General features: G+C 39.6%; 1 protein-coding gene across 1 annotated transcript in view; it reads left to right on the forward strand.

Moving 5' to 3' along the window:
- Positions 1-15,273: 15,273 nt before the first annotated feature.
- Positions 15,274-27,233, forward strand: part of TRPC5 (transient receptor potential cation channel subfamily C member 5) — a 215,877-nt gene continuing 203,917 nt past the window's right edge. The window contains exon 1 of the mRNA XM_018565630.1: positions 15,274-15,343. The gene's annotated coding sequence lies outside the window, so the exon portion shown is untranslated. The remainder of the gene's footprint in view (positions 15,344-27,233) is intronic.

Consider the following 27,233-nt stretch of genomic DNA (forward strand, 5'->3'; position numbering starts at 1 on the left):
CATTTGTGAGCAGAGTGGTGCCAAATCAGGGGATGGAAGAATGGTTACAGGACAAGTCAAGGTCACAAGGCAGGCAGCAAGCAGAAGAGAGAGGAATCAAGCCGGGTTAAACAGGTATCAGAAACAGGATCACAAATGCAGGATACAGCTGGAGATCTCTCAGCAATGTGCAGATGCAGGAGCCATCCTTTAATAGCCCACCTGGCATCAAGAACAGTGTTTTGGCGCATGCCCATTACTGGGACTGTAGCGCAGAACTCATGCATGCATATGTGCATCGGCTCGTGCAGCAATCCAGACAGGAGTTATACTATGGGTGCTGACTGAAGTACCCTGATACAACTATACTGACTTAAAATAAGTTAGTTAATGAGACGAAAGGCCAGGATTGGGTGAAACATGCCAGAGGGGACAGACCTTGGGTGGAGACTGACAAACTTCCAATAAACTGATTCACGGTGGAACGGAGTATGGGTGGATTTCTTCTTTTAAATTTAGTGAGTAATACTGTTAACAAAGTGTAGTATTACACTGCTCTGCTTTACAGTATCACATTTACCTATTAAATTGCCACAAAAGTTTAAATCTCCAAATCTCTAATAAAAAGCAGTAGATGATTATCATTTTCACACTCAGTTCTGTTTTAAATAGTAATGAACTGGTGTATATTCAATTGTTCTTTTCCGGGGTATAAATTATCTTCAAGGATAACTATTATCATGCTTTAAGTTTGCACATCTGAATTACAGGCAAAGCAATTCATGAACTCCATGTTTATTGTTTGTAAACCACATTGCAAACATATCATTATTGACTCAATAGCCTCTGTGCGTAGCCCATTGACACTGACACATTGATTTAGAGTTTGCGGTCCTCAACAGCTTTACAATGTGCACAGGATCACTGAAATAATGATGCTCATGTTACTGTGCATTTTACATTAAATGCGCTTTGTATCATTAAGTCCTGACTACACAGCCTGTAGGAGATGTTCAGAAATGTTTCTACCTGTGTATGTTTAAGGAGAGGATCATTTCTCTTTTAGCTATGAAACTAAATATGATTGACGTCTTCTGAAAATACTAGTTTCCTGTTTTTTTCTATTAATTCAGTGGCTTTAACACTCTATAAATCACTAACTTGGAACAAGTATGCTTACAAATTTGCCATGGGTAAGTGACTGAGAAAGACTGAAGTCAAAATGATTAGCATGCCAGCTAGGCAATTGGCATTTTCAGAAAGTTAACAATAGCATCCTCCATATTTCTGTTAGGACAGGTTTCCATCAAAGTAGAACTTTCATAAAAATGGAAGGTTTACTTTGCTAACAGATCTCTACCCTTCAAATACAAACAGCTTTAACCCCTTCATGATTGAGGCCTTTTTTTCATTTTTTGCACACATGTTATATTCCACATTTTAGGCCTGAAAATGACTTAAAACCCCCAAACATTATATATTTTCTGAATTCCAAGACCATATAGAATAAAATGGTGGTAGTTGCAAATTTTTATGTTGCGCAATATTAGCGCAACTCCTTATTAAACCCCAACATTTAGTGAAAAATTTAATTAAATGCCCCAAAACACAACAAAATACCAATTGTTTGGTAATATAAAAGATGAGGTTACAACGAGTAAAACGATACCCAACATGCCCAGGTTACAAATTGCGTGCGTCCGTGAAACGGCGAAAAACTGCAGTACCCCAAAAAGTCCATAGAAGACGCTTTAAAAGCCCCCACAGGTCATCAATTTAGAGATAACCCAAAATACTGGCCCTAGAATTATTGCTCTCACTCCAGCGTGCGCGGCGATACCCAACATGTGTAGTGCGTTCGTCGTTTTCATACGTAGGCGCACCCGACGCATGTTTACGTGGCGACGCACTTGCTCACGGGGGCGGGGGACTTTAAAAAAATCTTTTTTATTATTATTAGATTTATTTTATTTTAATTTAAAAAACCTTTTTTTTTTTACTTTACTTTCACTGCTATCACATAGGGGGGCTTACAAGCCCCCCCATGTGATAGCAGATGGTGGTGACAGGTACTCTTTAAGGTGATGGTGGGGGTCCAAAAGACCCCCAGTGTCACCTTTACATTGGAAATAAGCTATTGAAGTGCAGATCACACTTCAATAGCTTATAGCTGGGCTGCAGGAGCCCAGAACTGACAGCCCAGGGACCGGAAGTGATGCAATCTGCATCGCTCCCGGTCCCATAGAACGGGGAGGGGATCGATGAACGGAAGTTCGTCGACCTCCTCCCCAGCTACCCGCGGACACCAAGGACGCCAGTCCCGGGCCTGTAGGAGGGGCAACGGAGCCCGGGAAGCACGGCGGCGGTGTCCGGCGGGGGGGGGTGAAATTCAACAAAAATGAGCTTTTGCAATGAGCTGGAGTGCATTAAGGGCCTGTTCACATGAGTTTCAGGTCCTGGTCAGGTCCGGATCTGCAGACAAGGTGCTACTGATGCAGTGCGTTTTGGCCGCATTTTTGATGCGTTCCAATAATAAAAATTTTTTTTTTTTTGCTGGAGTGGGGCTGTTAGTATGTTAGCTGCAGTGCAGTGCGTTTTTGACGCGCTGTGGACGCGTTTTTGACACGTTTTTGGCGCTTTTGCTTTTCCTGACCGTCTCCTGACCATACAAAATGTGACATGCAGTATTTTTCTGTCGTAAGCTGAACGGACTGCGCACGTGAGAACTGTAGCCCTTAAAACATATAGGGATACATTGGGATGCATTTTGAGTGCAGGAGCGTACGGATCAGGTCAGCACACAAAACGGACGTTGTGTGAACAGGCACTTATGGACGATTTCAGGAACCCCGCATTCCTGAGAGGCAGCGTTGAGACATAGGGGTCTATTCACGAAGCAGCCAGGACCCCTGGCCCCAGGACCCCTTCGGTTCTACTGAACACTATTCACTATAGCCCGTACAGCTCCTGAACTTGGCCGAGCGGCTCAGTCGAGCCGAACGCATATGCCTCAGCTTGGCTGAGCCACGCTGAAAGCCGAAGCTGGCCGTCTGCTTCTGGCAGCCAGCCGTGATCTTATGGCTGGTTCCGGCCACTTGCAGAGAGATCAGCGTCCCTGGTTACCAGCTAACCAGGGACACTGATCTCCAGACAGCTAACTCTCCCTGGCGCTCCAGGAGTCTCCCGCTCCAGGCCGCCAAGGAGGGAAACACTGCTTTTTCTTTTTTTTTCTTATTCTGACATGGAGCCGTGTCAGAATAGAAAAAAAAAATGTTTTGGCCATAGGAATGCATTGCTAGATTCCTATTGGCTATTTCAATTTGCAATAGCCAATAGCAAACTAGCATTGCACCAGCCCTCTGCTGGAGTTCTCCATCAAGTCCACTACTGATTGACAGCAGCAGAGGGTGGGTACAATGCTAGTTTGCTATTGGCTATTGCAAATTGAAATAGCCAATAGGAATCTAGCAATGCAATCCTATGGCCCAATTTTTTTTTCGGGAGCGGGAGACTCCCAGAGCGCCCGGGAGAGTTTTTTTTTCTTTCTTTTTGAAGGCACCAGAACCACCTGCCAATAGAAAACTGTTGGGCGGAGCTAGCTGTCATTGCTAGCTCCGCACAATCGTTTTCTATTTTTATTTTTCTACTTTTTTAACTGTTTTTCTGTTCTGCTCGGTCCTCACAGAGAGACCGAGCAGAACAGCCGAGCCAAATGCCGCTCGGCGGCATTCGGTTATTCCCTCACTGCTGTTCGGCATCTATGAGAATAGACCGAACAGCAGCGAGTAGCCTGCCGGAGGTTCGGCTCAGCCGATCCAGATGTTGGATCAGCTGAGTCAAACTCCTTCTGCACCTCGGGTTGGCCGAACATGCTGAGCATGTTCGGCCGACCCAAAGCCACGCAAAGCCACCCGATGTACGGCTGATTTCAACCGATATACGGCTGAAATCAGCCGTACCAGCCTGAAGTGAATAGCCGAATTATTCACTTAGCTGCCTATGGCAGCTAAGTGAATAGACCCCATGGTGATGCCACCCACCGTGCCCAAAAGCAGAGTCAAGGTTTGTTTACTTTGTTCAGACTTTATTTTGCATGCATTCATAATAGTTGTGCCTAGCAGCTAGTTATACTAAATTATATCATTAAAAGCGTGAGTGTTGGAACTAGTTGGTGAGAATCCCCCAAAAACCAAAGCTCCAGTTGCTAAAACTATGAATAATCTTCGTATTCATTTAGATAACTTTTTAAAAAAAATTGGTAACCAGGTTCTCTATCTTGAACACCCCTTAATTTGCCCCATTGGAACTAGTAAAGGAATAAGTGGATACTTTAAACTGTTTTGAAAAAAAAAAGCCCCTAATTCCCCCATCACCTCTCAGGATGCTCCAGGTTGTCACCTTTAATAATACCCACCTTAAAAACACACTTAAAGTTATCCAATAGTTGGGATATTATCCAGTGCATTTGCTGTGCTAGGCTGCTATTATTATTGTTTTACTTGCCAATTGACAGATGTAAACCTGGCAGGCAAGCTCACAGGATCAGGATCATGTGAATATCCAGTGGAACAGATTTTCAGTTATTCCCTCACTTTATATTTATAAAGCAGTGAATGTGATATTCACTCAACCTTTAGTGCAAATAATGTAATCACCATACTTTAAAACACATGCACCAGGAAGATTCACCTGCAGTTAACATTTGGTGATTGTCACATTCACTGCTTAAAAAAATATACTCCCTAGGTGCAGGGTCAGTGCTAGGAATCTTGTCTAGACAGGCAAAGTTGCATTTTTGCGCCCCCTCCCATGCCAACCCCCTCCCCGACCCCCTGTAGCACTGGGCCTGCTCCCTATCAGCATGTTTTTTTTTCTTCACTTACCTTCGGTGCGGGAGAGCAGCGGCGAGTCAGCGCTGGTCCGGTGGGAGGAGCTCAAGGTGGGGTCCTAATTTAGCTGGCCGGCGACTGCCAGAGGTGCCGCGTGTGTCAGGATCCTCTGGCAGTCGCTGGCCAGCTAAATTAGGACCCCACCTGGAGCTCCTCCCACTGGACCAGCGCTGACTCGCTGCTGCTCTCCCGCACTGAAGGTAAGTGAAAAACAAAAAACATAGCGCAAGCATCGGGGCATTTTGACAAGTACTTGTCAAAATGCCCTGTTTTTTCCGCCCTCACCCTGCAGCGCCCTCAGGCGGCCGCTTGCCTTGCCTTGCGGTAGCGCCGAGCCTGCCTAGGTGCATGGACCATTCACCACCTACTCTCATGGTAATTATTAAATATAACTTCAACTCTAACAGGACTATTCCCTAAAGGGTGAAGAGTTTGGAGAAGACAGGAGAAATAAACAATCTAGGCCAAAATAGCTGATTTGGTAAAATTCTCCAATCCAATCTTGAGAAAATGGGGAGACAGTACTGTTACAATACAATTTCAGTACAATAAGGTAGGAGGGCCCTGCTCATGAGAGCTTACAATCTAATAGTTTACAATCTCTAGTGAATAGCCCTGTACGTTTTTGTTTTTGCAGTGGTCATTTATTAGACTGAACTACGTAGGAGCGGCCTGATAAGAAACCTCCTAGCTCCAAGTCTTCGCCTGCACACAGTAAAAAAGAGCTATAGGCTGCAGTACCAAACAGTCCCATATTCCACACATATGATTTTATATGTTTTCAAACAGTTAGATCATGACATATTTTATAATAATAATATTGTTGTGCTACCAGTAATCAGGCATCATTGTAATTCTTGTTAAGGTCTGCATAATACCCCTTGTCACTTGCACCAGGGTTTGAGTACTGGCTGTACCTTCTGCCTGTAAACAAAGTAAAAAGTCTGAATTCTAACTTTTAATAATATTTTTATTTTAACAATATTTTACTTTACTCCACCCAACCGGCATTGATTGCATTTAATAAATCCTTTGTAATTTAAACACAGACGTTAGTTTTTTTTTTCTTTTTTTCTGCTTAACACAAAGAACTGGGGTTCACTGCATAACACATAACTTAGGTATATAATTTAGGTTTATAATTAGGTGAGTGCTGAATTATATGTGTAGTATATGGAGAGCTTGGTAATATACAGTTTGCAATGCGGTAGTAGATTTAGACAATGCTACCACATGAAGGTAGAGTTGCTATAATAAAAAAAACTATAGTATATAAAATGTGTTATATCTATTATATTCTGTTACGTTATGCTAATGCAAAAGGTTTTCTGAGCGTTTATAAATAACAATTCTGCTCCATGCCTTCACATACACACACTCTAAGGGTTTGAGTGCTTTCTTTCTTAGGACAATAGGACACTTTTTGGGGGTATATTTATTTGAAGCATGCAGTTTAATAAAATATTGTTTTTCTTATTTTGATTCAAATCTGCATTAAATAAATAAATATTTAACACAAGATGGTTCCATAATGCAGAATTTGAAAAACGTTCTAGATGTCAAGAAGCCACTGCCTTGAGTGGTGTGCAAGCATCTGCGCATGCGCGTGCGTTTGGTGTGGTCCATAGAATCAGACCTGGCTGCACCTCACTGCGCAGATGCGCACCTATTTGCATTTACTATTAGTAACAATGCCTTGCAGACCTATTACACTACACCCACTTACATTTATGATACCCATTCCTAGATCCATCTAACAGCACAGATAAGTAGGCAAACAGCTAAACACACAATTGAAATACATATCTGTTTTACCAAATACTAAAAAAAAAAAAACTATTTACTATTTAACACATTTGTCATTTTGTTTAGCAATTTTTTAAAATTTTCTAATCTTGCCAGACTATTAAGAGGTTCTTGACAGTTTACTTTTGTCCACCAGAGTCAAAGCAAGAGTGTAATTACAGTGTGTGCACAATTATTAGGCAAGTGAGTATTTTGACTAAATCACCAATTTTTTGCATATTGTCCAACTCCAAGCTGTATAAACTTGAAGGCTTATTGGATTTAAGCATATCAGGTGATGTGTATTTGAATAATGACACCTATATCAAGGTGTGCATAATAATTAGGCAGCTTCTTTTCCTCAGGCAAAATGGGCCAAAACAGAGGTTTAACTGACTGAAAAGTCGAAAATTGTAAAAAGTCTTTTAGAGGGAGCAGCTCTTGATCACTCTTGAAATTGCTAAGATATTGGGGCGTGATCACAGAACCATCAAACATTTTGTTGCAAATAGTCAACAGGATCACAAGAAACGTGCTGATTGAGAAAATTTTTAAAAATGTTTTTAAATAAAGGAATTGTCAAAAGCTTGTGTTTGTGTTTTTTGTTAAAAAAATGATTTTTTTCAAAGATGTGGTGTGTTTATTTACATTTTATTTTATCTTTAGTGAATGAGCAGGGGTACAAGTACCCGTTACTCATTCACAAGGGGGGAGGCAACATCTGAATGCCTCCTTTATGAAAGGGGGTACCCAGATGAGTCCCTCTGTCCGCAGACCCGCACAACTACCGGGTCAGAGTTGTGGGGAAGGGGGTCCCCCCCTGGAAAAGCACCCTCCCAATGATAAGGACATGTGGCCTGGTATGGTGGAGGCGCCCTGCTAGGCTGCTGCCCAGATTGAGGGTCTGGTAAGGGATTTTAGGAGGGACCCCACGTTTTTTATTTAATTTTTTTGGCGTTGGGGGTTCCACTAAAAATCCCTACCAGACCTACAGGGTCTGGTATTAATTGGTGGGGAACTGCGCTGTGTTTTGTTTTACATCGGGCTAGCAGGTGCCAGCCAATAGGGAACAGTTGGGTGGAGCTAGCTGTCACTGTTAGCTCCGCCCAATTGTTTTTTTCTTTATTTTTCTTTTTTTAAATATTTTTCTTTTCTTTTTAATTCTCATTTTTTTTAGCATTTTTAAAATAATTTGGCAACTCTTCTGTTTTCTTTCTTATTCTTTTAACTTCTTTTCTGCTCGGTACCTCGACCCCTATGAGAATACCGAAGGCAACCGTACTGAGCCGGAGTGAAAAGCCGAACGTTGTTCAGCTCAGTTTACTTTGGATGGGTTATTCACTTGATTCCCTTTGGCAGCTTTGTGAATAACCCCCTTAATGTCAGTTTTCTGCAACAAATTTTCATTCATAATGATCATTTAACTCATCCAAAATGAACAAACATTCAGATTTATCTGAAATCCGAATTCTGAAACGAACTGGCTTTTAGACCTGAAACCCGAAAAAGTAAATAACCAAACATCCGAAACAAAGCTAAGCAAATGTTTTTGCTGGTATACATGTCTAATGTGTGGGTAATAGAATCCTGCTTTAAATCTATGAACCCTGAACTGAGAGAAAATCCCATTGAAGTTTATGGGAGGGTGAACCTTGACACTATTGTATATCCTGAACATTTTCAAGGCATGGGGGAGCTGAGCATTGCCATAGGGGATTTTTACCAAAGCAAAAAAAAAAATGAATAGATAGTATACAGCAGGGAGATGATCCCTGCTGTATAATATTTAATGTGACTTCAAAGGCAGCATGGGAAAAACACCAATCCTTTAGCACTTTCGCTGCCAAGGTGTGTTTTGGCATGCGCCTGTGAAATAGTATCAAAATATGGTACCCCATATTGTTCATAGGCGACAATTTAAAAGCCTGTACAGTTCATCAGTTTATACCTATCTGTAAATATTGGACCTAGAATTATTGCTCTCACTCTGGTGCACACGGCAATACCTAACATAGGTAGTGTAGTATCTAACATGTGTAGCCGCACCCCACATGTGTTTGCATTACCATGCATGCGTTCATGGGGGCAAAGGACTTTACATTTTTTTGTATTTTTACAATTATTTTATTTTACTTTACTTTTTAAAACTTTTTTTTACTTTACTTCATTGCTATCATATCGGGGGGCTTATAGCCCCCTATGTTATTTCATATTGGTGGTGACAGGTACTCTTTAAGGTTACATTAGGGGTGTTTTAGATGCCTAGTGTCACCTTTCCACCTTTCCAGCTTATAAGCCCCCTATGTTATTTCATATTGGTGGTGACAGGTACTCTTTAAGGTGACATTAGGGGTGTATTAGATGCCTAGTGTCACCTTTCCACTGCAAAGAAGCTATTCAAGTGCAGATCGCACTTGAATAGCTTCGTCCTCAGCTTCTCTAGCCGGGGAATGACAGCTGAATGACAACTGAAGGACTGGAAGTGATGCAATCAGCATTGCTTCCAGCCCCATTTAGCGGGGAGGAGATCAGCGAATATATGTTCACTGGTCTCTCTCCCCTTTACCTGCCAACACCTGTGATGCCAGTCCCAGACCGGCAGGAGGGGCAGCGGAGCCTGCAAAGCAAGGTGGGGTGTTGGGCTGGGGGGAATGATTCACTGGCTCCTGGGAGCAATCTGGTGGCAGGATCACTCCCAGTGTAAAGGCAACCATCAGCTTTACACAACTAAACAGTCTGTTTAATGAGGCCCACTGCCAGCGTATGGCATACGTCTCTGGCAGCAAAAAGGGTTGAATTACATGCTTGGTAGATGCCTTTAGGCTGTATCTGGGGTTGAAATAGTATGATTTTACAACCTGGTTTAGCAAATCTGTATTCTGGCCTCACATATTTTGAATGTGTAAATCATTTTTTTAATTTTTACATTTGGTTTGGCTAAAGCAGCAGCACCCAAATCTGATTAATTTAATCTTTGTAATCCCAAACTTTTCAAACTTCAGATAGGGGTTTGGTAGAAATTGTCTGGCGCTGAATAGGCAACAAATAGAAAGAGACAAGGCAGGTTTTATCTTGCAATAACAAATAGAGTAAGATAAAATAGCCACAAATATTGCTCAGTGGCTGGAGAATATGTAAGCATCTTGGTTAGGCTGCAATACAAGCAGGAGAGACAAGACAGGTTTTATCTTGAAATGCTTATTTTGTAATAGAGATTAGAGTGTATTATTTGAAATGTAATAGCCACAAATATTGCACATTGGCTGGACAATGCAGGTCCAGATGGCAGCAGACATCAGCGGCAAAAAGCTACACTATAACCCCTAGGGTTGCACAGATACCAAGTACAGTACTCGGTACAAGTACAAGTACAGGTACCGATACTTTTGAGCTCCAAGACTAGACTAGAGAAAAATTCAAAAATTGGGAGGCAGCTGTCATTTGTAAGGAGCACACGGGGCTCCTGGGATTTGCACATCTCTGTTTTAATGTACGATTTTGTTTTTATAAATATAAATAAAGGGATGCACTGATACCAGTTTTGCGAGTACGAGTACTGGTACTCGCCGAGTACTTACAAGTACGAGTATTGATATATTTTTGTTTATTGTCATGTGACAGTTTTTCTAAAACAATACAGACTAATGATTTCAGGACAGTGGTGGAACGCCAGAGCCAGGTCCCAGCTGCAACCTCTGCAACCCTGGTAGTTCTCATGAAAATGCCAGGTATCTGCACTGGTACTCGAAAAGTATCTGTGCATCCCTAATAACCACCCCTAAGTCTGGCGGTCTGAGTTCTACCTTTTCCAAGCACTTTGTGCTGCAACCCCTCCCATATCTAATTTAGGAGAAATTTCCAGCCTGGGTTGCCCCAGAGCAGATTCCTCTCCCTAATCTGTTGTTTTTGTTAAATTGATGCATTGTCTGGGCTGCACACAGCAGAAGCCAGGAAATGCCTCCGCTTTACCAGCATCATCTTTCTCGTTCCAGGCACTCAGCAACCATATATATATATTTTTAGATATATTTATTTTATTGTAGTCAGGATTGTGGATGCATAGCTGCAGGGGGAAAGATAGGATTATAGGCTTCCACAACACAGGGGGAAGGTCAGCCAGTAGCAAATGAAAAGAGGTAATTCTGCAGCCAGGGGGGAGGGCAGGCAGAAGATGTAGAATCTTATGGTCATAGGCTACCCTTCCCCAAATCATCCAAGAAAATAAAATGAGAGGCATGCCTAAAAGAAAAGGTTGCAGTGTTGCCAGATGGAGGTAGTAGGTGTCAAGCCAAGCAATGCTAATGCGACCTCTTCCTTCTTTTCTATCTCCTTCCCCTTCTCCACCTCCTCCTCCCTCCACTCCCCTACACTTCCTCTTTCACTTTGGGACATAGGGGCAAAGTGTGGTCAACTCACAACACAAAGTGGCCAAATAAAAATAGGCTTTTCAAGTGATATAACATGTTAAAGCCTTTATGAGATTGTAGTGGTTGGGTTTATATCTACTTTAAAAACATGTTTGAGTTTGAGTTATTTTAATTGCAGTGCTGGGGTACATTTTTTGATATATACTGGTTGCAGTAGTTGAGGGGATCTGGGAATTCTTGTGTCGATGCATTGCCAGTGGAGTCTCAATGAGTATCAACATGTGACTACACTTGTCAGTAAAACCTCAAAACTAAAATACTAGTTTGCCTGAAGTTAATCTCAAATCATAAGATAATATCGGTTTTAAAAAAAAATGAATATCTATTTGAACATGGTTTTTGTGTTTTTTTATATTAATTAGCATTTTAACATAAATAGGTGTACTTGTTTTGCCAAACCAATTTACTGCTGTAATTGTATCAGAAAATAAATGACTCTATTTGTACCCTGGAGAGGTTAATTGCACTGTACTGTCTAGCATTAATTTAACAAAACAGATGTGCACTGAAAGATCTGCAGTCTTTAATGTAAACAAAAGACGTAACAGGATTCCCAAGGGGCTTAAAAGAAATTGCACATTTAAAGGAAAATACATATATAAGCTTGGTCCTCAGACTGGTCCTGGATCTCCTCCTGGGAAATCAGGGGGCTCAGACTGACCTCTATTTTTTGTATACTTTCAGCAGGTGATAAAAGCATTTGTCAGCTCTTATTCGCAAGATGCCTGAGATGGAATTGGTTTCAGGGTGTCTGGTGGGCCTTATGTGTGGGACCTATCTCTAGAGCCTTCAACAACCTGATAATTGTTAATCTAAGTAAGAAATTCTGTTCCAAAAACCGCTACTTAAAGGAAAACTTAACTTAGAATAAATGACACTACATGTAAATAATATCAAGTAATGTGTACATGGTCATTTTGTTTTCGTTTTTTTTTTTTAAATTATGACCCAAAAATTCTCATGATGAAGGCTAAAAATAGGAGTTCAAAGCAAATGTATCACTACTTTGGGTGAGTATTATGTTGATGTGGGCATGTGTAATGTATTACCTGTACAACAAATATGGAGGCTACCACCTACTACCTTTAATTCAGAAAACAACGTTGCCATGTCAGTCTTTCCTTTTAAACATTTTTCTGTATATAGTTTTGATTCAATATATACCTGGGAAGCCATATATGCATGCTTTATATATTACTGTGTACCTGTTTAGTAGAATTTTGCAATGATTGTGCTTTTTTCTTCTCTTATCTCAGTATGTTTTTGGGTCTATATTTGGCTAAATACAGAACAGACTCTGCAGGTTGGCTTATAGTTGTCTTTTCTTTAGTCAGACATTCAGTGGGGAAGCTGATTGCACTGGCAGATATACAGCTAAGCAGTAGACTAGAAAATGTTATTATGAAAATATGGCACAGCTGCAAGTAAATGGGTGAAACCACATATAACATTAACTAAAGGGATTCCGCCATGGAGAAAAAACAACAAAACTTCTGCCAGAGTAAAGTTCAGGCACCTTGAGGTACTAACAGCAGGCTCTCAAACTTTCCAGTCCTCACTTAATTCCAGTTCTTTTGACAGGCAATGCTCCAACATACTGTATATGGGTAGTTTCGGAGCTTGCCACTAATCCCTCCCACATATTCCATTCCTATTGGCCCACCAGTATGATGGTAGAATAAACCATAGCCAATAGAAATTTGAAACAGGTAGGAGCCAGTGGTTAAGTGTCAGCAAATGCAGAAGCTTGGCATGCCAGAAGTCCCTACTATTTGGCCAAGATAGGAAGGTTTGCTAATCTATTTGCACTTTATACCTGCTGTGGTTCTGGATTTATTCCACACATTCTTTTTGCCTAAACCTTACAACAACAACAACAACACCAAATGTGTACTTGCAGAATACATTTATGCAGGGTATATATTGCAGCAAATATACACTTGAAAGTAAATATGGTGAGAAAAATACTGGGGCCATCATTGTCAATCACCTACTGAAAAAAAATGCTGTTATCCTTGACTGGGAACAAGTATGCAGATAAGGGTCAGAGAAAAGGCAAAAACCCTTATCTAGATATTTGATCCAGGTCATTGACTCAAAGGATTAATACCAGAGGATGAGCATGTCGGTCAGGCAACTTACATTTTCAGAAGGATAGGCTAGTAATTACAATTTCTATGTCACATAAAAAAAGCAATCCTTTAACTTCTTTCAGTCTGTTTTCATGCAGCTTTCAGAAATCTTTCTTCTGAACTCTAATTATATTCAGTTTGGATGTAACACAGAAGTGTCATCCCAGTCACTTTAAAGCTTTTATCTTTTACTCAGTAACTATTGTATACAATGTAAATTGAGAAAGCTGTTTACTTTACAACAGAAAATCTCAATGCTTTCTTTGGAAACAGGATCACAATGGCATTGCACTATATTATGCAGCAGACCTGTGTATTGTCATCCCTTGCAATAAGCAAGATGGTGTTTTTCAGGAGGTGTAACTTGTAGATATTTAGTAGTTGATCTACTAAAGGCAAATAGACTGTTCACTTTGCAAGGGAATTTGAACTTTGCAGGGGAAATTTCCCTTAGCTTGGTGAATATAATGACATTTCACTTTGCAAAGAATATCCAATCAATTTTTAGGGAAAAATAAAACATTTTTTGCCAACACATGATTGGACAATGAAAGTCAGCAGAGCTTCACCTTATTCAATAAGCTATGGGGAAAAGTTTCCTGCAAAGTGCATATTCCCTTGCAAAGTGAAGTATTTGCCTTTAGTAAAATAGGGTTTACATGCATAGATTTTCAAACAAAAGTTCATGAGTTCATCAAAAAATCCTGTCAGAACATTCGATAATGCCATTAGGGACTTGGCGATTGTTGATCGAAATGTTGTTTGATTCTCCTTTGCATTTGATTTTGGAATGAATGGAGTTTCCCGACCAAAAACTACATCCACTGTTAGAAATTCGTTGGAGCAAGAAAAATATTCCAACATGCTCCTTCAAATTTTTTCATCTCTGCAGTTGAAGTCTGAAGTCGAACGAAGGTTCTTAAAATGATTTTGTTCGTTCGAAATTCTAACCATGTATTCCCTACTTTAATCAACTCTTTAAAATATAAGAGAAGCAAAGAACCATTTGATGCCAGGGGCTCATTTTGATTAAAATGAAATGAATTAAAATGAATGAAAACACAGATCCACTTTTTATTTTATGCTGGGTGTCAAAAAGTTCTGATACCACACAATATTTAATTCCCTTAAATGCATAATCAGCTGCTATTTATACAGTAACCATAACCAACAGGACAGTCCCAGAGCATGCTAGGAAAATCTGAAGCTTAATGCTTTGGTAACATTAACTTCTTTTTTGTCTGATTTAATCAGATCCAACAATATACTACATGCAAACCCAGTACAGTCAGACACTATCTGTTTTGTTATTATAACGTTAGAAAGCATTATCTTGGGCTGAAATACAATACAAATAATGATTATGTTAGTTTCCTGTGATTACTTTTAAACAAAAGCTACAAAGATTAGGGTCAAAAAGGTGAAAATTCAGCACCCTGGCTCACAATAACTATTTTAAACATCAGGGTACAAACTGGCAAAGGATTCTGAGCATGCATCTGCATTTGGTGCATGTATATGTGTGCAAGGTGTTAGACAGAGGCTGACAGAGGGAGAGATGGGGTGGGAGGGAGAGGATGGAGGGAGGTGCGTGCATTTCACTGACTGCTGCTTCTGCTCCTTGAAACACACACACACATACAAGCATCATACAACAGCATCCTCTGCCATCATCTAAAGGTAACCCTTCACAGGAGGCAGAGGCATCTTCTGATTACTCTGGGAAATTATCACTTATGGCAGTGTGCAATGCAACAGTCAGTTATTGTAGGGTTATGGTAAACTGTCCTCTGTTTTTCTAGTGAAAGATGCTTTCATCTCTAGAGGTCTATTGAATTAAAGCAACCATGATCTTGCTGCTGTATATAATCTCTAAATGGAGAAGGGGATATTGGTTCCTTGGATCGTTCTGAAGATGCTATAAGGAGAAGACATCATTACCTATGGTTTTTATTACATATTATTTTTTTTTGACAACTACCATGGGGAACTTTGGGAGAAGATAGACGAAATGTGGGACTTACTGGACGTACTGGGCTGCTTCTGAGGCTGACAAGAGGATGTATAGAAGAAGTGGATGCGACGTACACAAGCAGACCTTTGATCATGTAGACCTTAAGAGTCAGCCTAGGTAAGTCCACACCATTCGCCATCTATTGTTCTCTGGTGTAATGATGAACACAGAGGGGCCTGAAATAGATATATTATAGGTATTACTTGATCAGAAGCATGTTGATAAAACACACTGTGTTATTTATTTATTTATTTATTTATTTATGTGAAATATGAATTGTAAGGCAGAATCTGTATTGACTATAACAGAATATCAGTATATGGTGCAACGGTTTTTGGTACAACCTAAACCAAGACAATATACATAATAAACCATGGTGTTCTCGACAGCAGCTTAAGTATTAAAGCCCAGCAGAACGGAAAAGCCGGAGTTAAGGCAATTAAAGGAACCTGATGTTTAATCCACACAGTGATTCAGTGAATTATATCTGCTGCATTGCTGGAATCTTGAAATATTAGTTGAGCTTTTGTCTGACCCAGTTTTACGCTGCTTGGAAATCTGGATTGTATACTCTCAACCAGGGAACAGTTGTCATACCTGCAAATTGTTTTAGCGTGATCTTTGACCTTTGTAATGTCAGGTTTACAATACAAAATCCACTTAGGTGTCATTGCTGCACAAATTCACAGGCATTTTCTGTGTGATGCAACGTCGCGTCAGAATGATATAAGTTAACTGACAGTCGATGCTTACATAGCCATATTTTTGCGAATGTTATGCTATTTAGTAATTCTTTTCTGCATAGTGTCTTTTATCTTAAGCAAAATGTAACTGTTAGCTCAGTGTTGTACATATGTAATATACATTGATCCATAAAAGCACACCAATTTTAGATGTCTAATAGAGAACATATGTAGAATTATTTTTTATCAAGAAGTATAATTTGATTAAACCTATCTGAGGATGAACAGGGATTGATGCTACAAATGTTTGTCTGTTCCTTTGATGCGTCTTAATCCTGTCTGCTCTCATGTGCGGGTGCTGGCAACATAATTAGGGCACAAATCTGCACCAAATGTTATCTCACCATGCCTCTGAATGAAATACAAATGCATTTATTTTTAAATCTGTATACCTTGTTTCTAGCACAATTATACCTTCAGTATCTGTGAATATTTGCAACAGGTACTGGACTTGCTTTTACCAGCAGAATTGATCCAGGAATACAGCAACCATCCAGTGTAGCAATTGCCTACTTTGTTTTCTCGATCATTGACCAGAAATGGCCATATTACAAGACTTAGTATGGTATGCCTCCTGGAAGCTTCTAAATGTAGGGTATTAGGCTTTCCAGCCCCACTGACCATACAGACACGACATACAATGAAGAGCACATCTTATTGGTTGCATTGTAGAAGTGGGCTCAGCAAAGAACAACAATGAATGCAGTGCCTTTTGAGTGATAACATACGTGGTAAAAACTTTTCCTAATAAATTGACAGTATTCATAACAGTGGTGGTTGTCGTCGATTGATCCAAGGCCACAGACCATATTGTACCAGTGGCAGTAAACAGATCATATTCGACCAGTTCGCTCTGGCCTCAAGGATATAAATATTTAAAAATTATTTATAGTCTTTTTATAGCTAAGGTTACTATGTAAATGTGCTCAGTTTAGTGTAAATAATTAATGTAATGTCTGTTCATTTTTTACAAACTACATATTACATATAACTCCAGGTGTGGCCATATTTCCACATTGTATTAAGATACCGCACTTCCTGGTAAATAGAGCATTATAGCGACAGTGTTCTACTATTCCTCTTACCTCACTGTAACTCTATGGGTCAGCTCAGGATGACTGGAAAGAAGACATCTTTAAAACAACTTACAACATGATTGATTGTACTGCAGCATTTATATTACCGGGATGCTGACTCTACTGCCTGAAATGCACAAAGTCAATCAAGAAATAATCTATAAATCAATATTTTATTTATCATCATTAAGCTCATATGCAGCAAGCATAGTCAAATATAAATGAAAACTATTTTCAAGTAAATTTTAAAATAATACCTCAAATTGTGTACTTTCTGAATGTACTGTATATTTCCAATCACAAACATATGCATATAAAGACCGCCAGATACAGTTGGGAAGAATCTTAAAGCCCAATAGAATCTTCCGTTAAAACAGCTAAATACATTCCAGGTGCCACAAAACCAAAAAATACTCAATATCTTCATTTTCTTTCTAAAGTAGCCACAGCCTAAGTAGAATAGTCTGTCCCCTGCCGTCTGTCCTCTGCCAGCATGCTGCAGAAGGGGGCCCTTACTCTCTGTGTTGAAGTATTGATCTTTTTACAGCGGTCCGACATGCCCCCTCCTGAGTCAGAGCTGGAGCTATCCAACCAGCAGGGAGCATGAGCTTTTCTGAATAAACTGTAAACACATTGAAAACCTTTTGTTTTAATGCACCTGGAATGTATTTAGCTGATTTAAACTGAGGGGTCAATTAAGCGTTAACGTTTGCTTGCTGCAATTTTGCAGGCCCTATGGAAGATGTATATTTGCCAGGTTTTTAGTTTTGTTTGAACCTAACACTTCACCTTAACAGAAGTCTGACAGATGGTTTACCTGGATTGCTGTCTTCCATTTCTAGCAGTGCCAAATGAAAGAGGCCTTCAGCTTACAGAAAAGTAAACATCTTGAAGGAGACAACTGCAATGGAAATAGCCAGTTTCTGATTTGAGGGCTGCATTCTAGTTTTCCAGTCACCATATATCCAATCAATATATCCATCATGGCAAGGTGAAAGAGAGACAAAACCTATTAAGCTGGAATTGCACCATGGAACCTGATGGTAGTGAGAGAAGAAAAACCTGACCATGTCCGTCTTGAACTCTTAACAGGACCCATGAGCATATACTCTGAACAGTAAATGCTCAAACTTTTGTAAGCTCCCACAACCCGAGACCTACTTGGCAAGTTGGTCAGAAGTGTTGGAAATGCAAAAGCATATACTAATGTACTGAAATGTCTTTTGAGCTGTAGATGGCGCTGTAGTGGAATGCTGGTCCCTGTGTGGATGTGATACACACACACACGAAGTCCCTTTTCTTCACAATGTTATATCCATTCATGTAATGGCCTAAGCAAGTCAGCTTAATTCAGCATTCCTCAAGATCTCAGTGTTTCATTTGGGCACACAACCAACCAGAGGAACCCTCAAAAGAATGTTTGTTCTTCTAGGGAGGGAGTAATCTTGGTACCATCTGAACAAAGGGAACTTCGCAACAGGAGAGGCTGAACCTATGCGGCAGGCCAGAAGAAACCGGCAAGGTGAGGGCAAAAAAAACAAAACTCCAACATATCCTTAGTATAACCGGCTTGAGCAGTGAGGACAAAAAAAAGAATGGTGGCCTTGGGAGGCGGGCTTTAATTTATAGTATAACTGGTCCTGTGATTGGGCTGGGGGCGGAGCCATACCCGATGTATGCTGCCATGGATTGGTGTCTGGAAATATATATATATATGCTATTTAGGTCAGAAGAGCCAACATCAGTAAAGAAATCCATAATAGCAGCTATCTTTGGTGTCTGTGATTCGTGTAGCAAAGGGATATCACTTGACTCCAATAGAGACGCCTACACAGGGTAAATCATTGTATTTAAGCAGTCCAACATTGATTGTTAATATTCAGTAGAACAGTAGTCTAATCTCACCAATACAAAATGTAAAGACTTGGCACCTTTTATTTTGAATAGTTTGCATTTTCATAAAAAAGCCTCTGCCAGGCTTGTTTTGTATCAGTGCCATACACACTCTACATGATGGCATCTACAAGACATAAACACTGATATTTAGTGCCTGTTGTTTTATACCTGCTTCTTAGCCTTGTAAAATGTAAAGGTTAGTTGTTTTCCAACAAACTGTTATTCACACTTTAAGAACAGCATGTTATCTTTCCATGTATCTAAATGTTAAACATAATTTTTAGCACGCTAAACAGTTCTCTATGGGGTCTACTTCACTATTTTGCAAGTAATTTATTTATTTAAAATAGCAAGTCATACCACTTCACATGGAACATTCCAGAATACTAACATATCTTTCATTTTCCAACATATTATTTCCTAATTCATTTATGAAAAACAGACACAGTGACTTATCAACAACCTGCTGAATTTCCGTACCTTTGTAAATTTGGTGTATTTTTTTCATTCGTCGGGCTATACTAACTGCTGAGAGCTAAAATTGTTTGACTACAATTGTTCTATGCTCTTAAAAAAGACTCTCGCTTGTCTAATATTGATCACTCACTGTAAGTTACAACAACTTTGAATTACCTTGAGCTTCTTCATATGTGGTTAAATGCTAGTCATACAGTAGAAATATAACCAATAGGGCAGTACAACAATTACACAAATTCACACATTTTATAAATTACTTTTATGAGACCAATAAACTGTTGAGTTGCTCTTTTGTAATAAAATGGGGTAAACAGTATTTTGTTCCAAAAATGATTAATAGGCCTTCTAGAGGATCTGTGTTTTTTTTTTTCAAGAATGTGATCAAACAATTGGTAAATAAAGAAGAATAATAGTTTACAACGTGGGTTTTAGCATGTCACTTATAGGAATCCACCTGTTCAGTGAAGGTGAGAGCTCAGTATGTTAATATTCAACATATATGTATAAAGAATGATCTTGAGGAGAGATAATACAATAGTATAATAGAATAAAAAGATGGAAAAAAACATATAAAGACCCAAAGTGCATGCTGTAATATGCAAACCCTACAGGATCTGACCATGCTTGCGTTTGTATAGAAGGTTGTGGCAAATACAACTTCTGTTGAATATTAGTCCAACCTGGAACTCATTAAAGAATTTCTAAGAAAAATATATGATTTGTTTCTAAACTTGTACATATAAACTACTCTAAAGCTATCCAAGAAGAGTACCAAAAGACCCACACTGAACTTATCCTCTTTTCCCATATTTGCATGCTGGTTGAACCGTCTTGCTTACTTCCCCTCTCCACTACAGTAACTTCGGGTTCTACTCAGTGAAAAAGCCAGAGCTGACATTGCCCAAAGGCACAGAAAGTAAAAATGATTTCAGCAAATGATTTCCAAGGTATCTCTATCTGTAACATCAAGCAGAAAGCAGTTGTTTTGCTATAATCCTTGAGGACCATAGTAGTGACTGTCTATGTCACCATAGCACTCTCAGCCTTGTCATAGCAGCATCTCACAAATGCTATTAATAAAGTGCTGCAGCTCATCTTGAATGATTCCAAAGAGATCGTATAACCCATATTCCATAATGATGATAAAAAAAACAAAACCCAATCATAATGTTATAAGGGTCAAAATTGGGCCAATTTTTATTTTGATGTTTCTTGAGCTTTATTGTCATGTTTTAACACTTGTTCCACGGCCCCAGGGCCACTTAAAGACATAAGAGGAATGGCAGTAATGATGGTCACACATATGGTAATTGTCACATACAAACCGCTTAGGGCTTGTTCACACCAAGTGCGGAGCAGATGCAGAGCATAGCAGAGCAGTTATAGAACGCTTCAAAACTGCATCCAATGTTATTTTGGGCTCTAGTTCACACCACAGCGTTCAGTTCCAGAGCATGCGGAAAAACTGCAGTATGCCCTATTTTTTCTGCTCTGGAACACCCCTGGAACAAACTGAAAGGCCATTTTAGGCTAAGAAAACGACCTAGAACGTGGCAAAAATGCGGCAAAACATACTGCGCTGCATGTGCAGAAACTCATGCAGATCTGGTCCGGATTTGGTGTGAACAAGCCCTAAGATCGGGTGTTTGAAACTTTAGTTTTATCAACTGAACTGAGTGGAAGATCAAGCTTATCAAGAGCTAACCTATGAGCACTTTGGAAGAAGCAAAGGAAAGCAGAATGTGAATTCATGTATTGTTTCCTGTATGCATAAAAAATATTGGGGACTCTGTATGAAAACATTTTGGCATGACACTTTAATATGTAAATAGATAATAAAGCCCAATTTAGGGGACATTCTTTGGAAAATGACAAATAAAGTGTGCAAAAATATATACATTTTTATTACTTTTCTTTTTAAGATGTTTAAAGTATAACTGTTGCAGTAAACAAATTAAGTCTTTCAACTTTAATATGCTACCTGATAATTGAATATTTTCATTAGGCATAACATGATAAAATATACACTTATGCTTTTACGCTAACATTTGCAAATGCAACATTCACCAATTATAGTCTAATACATTTTAAAATGTGCAAGAGATTTGCTGACTGCTATTGTTGAATAGAGTGAGGTGCATAAATCATAAAAAAGTGATGTTGTCCCATCTATACCTCACTAGAGTGCCATGGATCAACTGTGTGATTCATATAATTGATTACCACATCTTCAGTGGGTTTCTGCTTTACACTAAAAAACAATGAGGATTCAAAGTTCAATCTTAAATTGTTCATTTTGGCCTCATTCACACTGCTGCGCATATACACGCGTACGTGCGTATTGTACCATATGCAACACAGGCAAATAAATGGGTCCATACACATAGCCGCGTATGGAGCTGTATATTTGCGTAGCGTAGTGAACAGAGATGCATCCGGGCAGCGTATTTCTGCGTATTTACGCGCACATACGCGTATATACGCACGTATACGCACGTAAATGCGTACAGCACATTAAAAATTCCATTGTGAGTGATGCATTCTGGGATTGCATATAGTGCACGCATATATGCATATATGCTCGTATATTTACACGCAATATACAATGTTGCTTGCGTTGTGTGTGAATGAGGCCTTAAAGTTATCTTAAAATGTTTGTAATCATTAGAGCAGCTACCAACGATGCATACTGTTCAGTCAACATCTGTTGCCAACTTTTACTGTTGAACGTGTGAATATTTTTTTTCAATTCATCTATAAAATACAGTCCTGGCCAAAAGTTTTCAGAATGACACAAATATTAATCTCCACAGTCTGCTGCTTCAGTGTTTTAAGATCTTCTTGTCAGATGTTACTATGGAATACTGAAGTATAATCACAAGCATTTCATAAGTGTCAAAGGCTTTTATTGACAATAACATTAAGTTTATCCAAAGAGTCAATATTTGCAGTGTTGACCCTTCTTATTCAAGACCTCTGTAATCCACCCTGGCATGCTGTCAATCAACTTCTGGGCCACATTCCGACTGATGGCAGCTCATTCTTGCATAATCAATGCTTGGAGTTTGTCAGAATTTGTGGGTGTTTTTTGTTCACCCGCCTCTTGAGGATTGACCACAAGTTCTCATTGGGATTAAGGTCTGGGGAGTTTCCTGGTCATGGACCCAAAATTTCGATGTTTTGTTCCCCAAGCCACTTAGTTATCACTTTTGCCTTATGGCAAGGTGCTCCATCATGCTGGAAAAGGCATTGTTCATCACCAAACTGTCCTTGAATGGTTGGGAGAAGTTGTTCTTGGAGGATGTTTTGTACTATTCTTATTTCATGGCTGCAAAATTGTGAGTGAGCACTGAGAAGCACCCCACACATGAATGGTCTTAGGACGCTTTACTGTTGGCATGACACAGGAATGATGGTAGCGCTCACCTTTTCTTCTCCGGACAAGGTATTTTCTGGATGCCCCAAACAATGGAAAAGTGGATTCATCAGAGAAAATGACTTTAACCCAGTCCTCAGCAGTCCAATCCCTGTACCTTTTGCAAAATATCAGTGTGTGCCTGATGTTTTTCCTGGAGAGAAGTGGCTTCTTTGCTGCCCTTCTTGACACCAGGCCATCCTACAAAAATCTTTGCCTCACTGTGCGTGCAGATGCACTTACAGCTGCCTGCTGCCATTCCTGAGCAAGTTCTGCATTGGTGATGCCCCGATCCCACAGCTGACTCAACTTTAGGAGACAGTCATGGGGCTTGCTGGACTTTCTTGGGCACCCTGAAGCGATCTTCACAACAATTGAACCTCTGTCCTTCAAGTTCTTCATAATCTGATAAATGGTTTATTTAGGTGCAATCTTAGTAGCAGCAATATCCTTGCCTGTGAATACATTTTTGTGCAAAGCAATAATGACTGCACATGTTTGACTGCACATAAAGTATACATTGTCCAGCAAAGTATTACTTAAAATTGTTGCCAAATCACTTACAGTCATCATGTTTTCTAACAGCTGGCTCCAGCCCTCTCAGCTTGGCTTCCCTGAACTTCCTGTCTAGTCCAAGATCACAAGTGACATGGCAGTCTCCAGCAATTGTCCATCTACTGGCTTGGAGAAGGGAGCAGGGGGATATAAGCAATGAGGATGATGGAGTGGACAGAAGCGAGCAGTGGAGTCGCTTGCCCTGCTGTGTATGTGTATTTGTGGAGGCACACACAGCTTACTAGCACACTAGCTCCATACGACCCTGCAAGGAAATCAGATCCGATGTTCAGGGGACCAGATGATTCTGCAGAAAAACTTTTACACATCAAGGAGCAGCATCTACTTCAAGTGATTTCATCAGCATTTGCAATAGCTTAGAAACCTTTTGACTTTAATATCACTTTAAGTCTTAAATGCGTTAACCCGTAACCATTCAGGAGTTATCTTATTCTGATATTGACTTCAACAGAGTGAATTCTGATTATTTTTAATTGAATATGGCTATATAACATCCCTTGAGTCATATTCTTCAAAGTTTTTGAAAAAGCAATTACCTGTGTTTCTTGACTGTACCCAAATTAAAACATCCACTGAAAAATGACAGCTGAAATATGATGAGGAAAGTCTATTGAAGGATTGGATGCTGTAGGCAATACAGATTTTATTTTAGCGACTTTGATAAAAGAGGCTCAGTTTAATTTTTAATGCCAATCATGACAAAATCGTCTTTATTATTTGGTAAATATACAGTATTAATATGTAAAAGCCAAAAAAGTTTAACATTTTAATGAGTTTGCAGTTTGTGATAGATGTTGATTGGAACTATTAGCCTTCTTAGTACTGTTTAGGAGTATAACTGGAAGACAATTACATAACCCAAAGTAGTAAGCCTCCTGGCCCATAACTATACATAAATATTAATGACAGAATTGAAGGTCTGTTTATTGTCACGCATCCTTGACCTCTAGGACACTGTATGCTTTTAATGTCCACACAGATCATTGGACCAAGTGTCTGGTTGTGCCTGGTTATGCTTGGTTATGTTAAGCTTAACCTTAACAGTGTGTACAGTGCAGAGATCTTGAAAGAGCTCTACATCTAGCAAAACAAAGATGTAGACTGAAAAAATACAGTATATTCCAAGTATTAGTGTGTCTGCAAAGCTTCATTCCAGTGTAGAGACATTTATATCTGCTGAAATAAAGCTTCATTTTTTTGGTAATTATCTGTGTTAAAAGCATCAGGTAGAAGTTGCAAATCTCTGACACTGGAACTGCATATGTATTGGAGGATAAGGAAGCAGAACATATTTGCTCTCACTAGAAGTTCTCCATAACCTTGATCTAAAGATTAGTAAATTCCATCTTACACCTCTCAAGTGTTAAGATCGTAATGATCATTTTGTGACAAATGACCATGTTTGAATTGTAATCCTTCTTCTTCTTCTGAGAAGCAACAGTTCATATATTTTTTGCCAGTATATTTTTTTAGCTTTTTGGTGCTGAGAAATCCATGGTGCTGTAAAGTGTGGCACCATTAATGAGTGCAACAAAAAACTGTCCCTCTATGCCAGTAGTTCACTACCTTAATGAGACCCGGGCCCGGTAGTTTGATAAAATATGTGTATAAATAATTAAGGAGAGGAATCAGTCAAAAATATAAGTTACGGTAATTTAAAAAGATACAATGACAAAAAATTTAAAACAAGTTTGTTTAAAAGTTTATTTTTCTCATTCTCGTTCTGTCTTATTCTTTCTCTCTCCCTCTCCTCTCCTTTTTCCTTGTTTTTCCTCTCTCTCCCTCTGCACTGAGTTGAGGGTGATGGGGTATGCTGGGATTGGGGTGGCTGGGGAGAGGTATGCCGGGGTGGCTGCATGATGTGAGAAGGGGATGAAGAAGATTGAAAGATGTGCTGGATACCTGCTTATGGTTGGTGGGGAGATATGATGGATATTGTTGTAAGTCGGAGTGAAAGGCTGTGCTGGATACCTGCTGTGTGAGTGTCTGTGTGTGGGTGTGCAGCAGCACTTCCCTCTTACTTAGAGTGTAGTGATAAGCTTAACAATTTGAAAATATTGTTTTTAATAAAATAATGGTGAAGGACAAATATACAGAAAAATATGTTACAAAACAGAGATACAACAACAGTAAAAGCACAGTGGATAAAAATAAGAGTACTTAGCATGTCCTGGCTTTTGTCCAGGATTGCAAAGGTTCCTTCTTGATGTTAAAGGGGAGCTCTTCTTTAATAGTACACAAGCCTCGTCTTTTGTTCTTATGAAAAGAGCTTTCTAACTGCCTTCTGCACAGATTTTTTGTAGGCCCTCTAGGGGGTGTCACTGAGCTGGCTCCTTGCCTAGTTATGAGAATCATGAAGGAGGGCTGAGCATTTATGATGCTCTACGCTGCCCCTCCCATCCTGTCCATGTTATATTAATAAACATATGTCTATATTTTCATATTTTACCACCAGATAAACCACACATCAGTGTGTTTTATGAAATTAGATTTATTACCCCCCAAGTCTGGAGTTATGAATATTGTGTTAGATTGGAAGTTAAGTTTATTAGCCTGTGTGAGATACCAGGCATTCATTTGTTATAAGACCAGGTGATCTGCAAGAGATGAGCTGAATCTTTCAAGTGTGCTGGCTGTTAACTTTTCATTCAAGTTTTATGATGAGTACCAATAAACAGCTAGGCCTGGGGCAATTCATGTCAGCCATAAAGGGAGGTCTGAATACACAACTAGTTGTGGTAATTTGGGTAAATTGAAACTTTGCAGACTCTCTTAAACAGACACACGTTTGATGGGTAAATTGAAACTTTGAAGGCTCTCCTAAACAGAACACCTGTTTGATTGGTGATCTGATTTAGTTATATCTAGAAGTGATGAATTTCAATAAGCTGAATGAGAAGAAAATGGGATGTTATAATTCATATTGAGATGCCCAGACATCATTAACATCACATCCCCACCCCCAAGAGGGATAAAAGTGTGCGGGAGACCTTCTCTGAGGGGGTGGGGGGTGTTGGATACTTGCTGTGGAAGCACTATTTGCTAGAAACTGGCTGAGAGGGGGTTGAGTGGCTGCGCGGTGCAAGAAAAGTGCGTTAAAAGCTAAGAGGGAATGGGTGAGGAAGGGGTGCTGTTGAAGTGACATCATAATGCAAACAGTGGAGGACCTAATGAGGAAGAGCTATGCAGGGTAGGAGTGGGATGCTGGCAGGGATCCGAATGTGTATTGAGGTGGGCAGCCGTCATTTCTCACAGCTACGGCAGTAGTTGTAGAAGAATGTGCCCAGTGGTTGACAACTGTTTTATACTCCCTCATTCCTTACCTGAAACTAACCCTTAGGCTACCCAACTCACCTTGCTTTCACCAAAAACATAAAACCTACCTCTATCTCTAGATTAATCCTTTAAACTTAGACTTTCACTAACACTTAATTCTAAAGTGAATTCAGAACATAAACCTTAACAACAAACCTATAACCTCAGCCTAACCTTGACAATTAACCATAGCCATGTTATCTATTTAACTCCTAACCCCTTGACCCTAACCTTAATCTAGCTTCTAACCTTAACCCCTAACACTAAGTTAACCCCGTGAAATATATGCTTACCTTGTCACTACTACAAGTATAGGGTCCTCCTGTGCAGGCATGGTGCCAAAGCCATTGGCCTCTCCACCAATAAAAGGCAGTACCAAAATTATTTGACCTTCTCCTTATGTTGAAGAAATGGTGTAACTACATCTGTGACAAAGGCATGGCAAGGGGGAGGGGCTTATCTTAAACAAGACTCATTTATAAAGTGTGAGGCTACATTTTATTTGTGCT

The sequence above is a fragment of the Nanorana parkeri genome, unplaced genomic scaffold (genome assembly GCF_000935625.1).
Source record: "Nanorana parkeri isolate BGI_ZX_2015 unplaced genomic scaffold, ASM93562v1 scaffold868, whole genome shotgun sequence".
Taxonomy (NCBI): Eukaryota; Metazoa; Chordata; class Amphibia; order Anura; family Dicroglossidae; genus Nanorana; species Nanorana parkeri.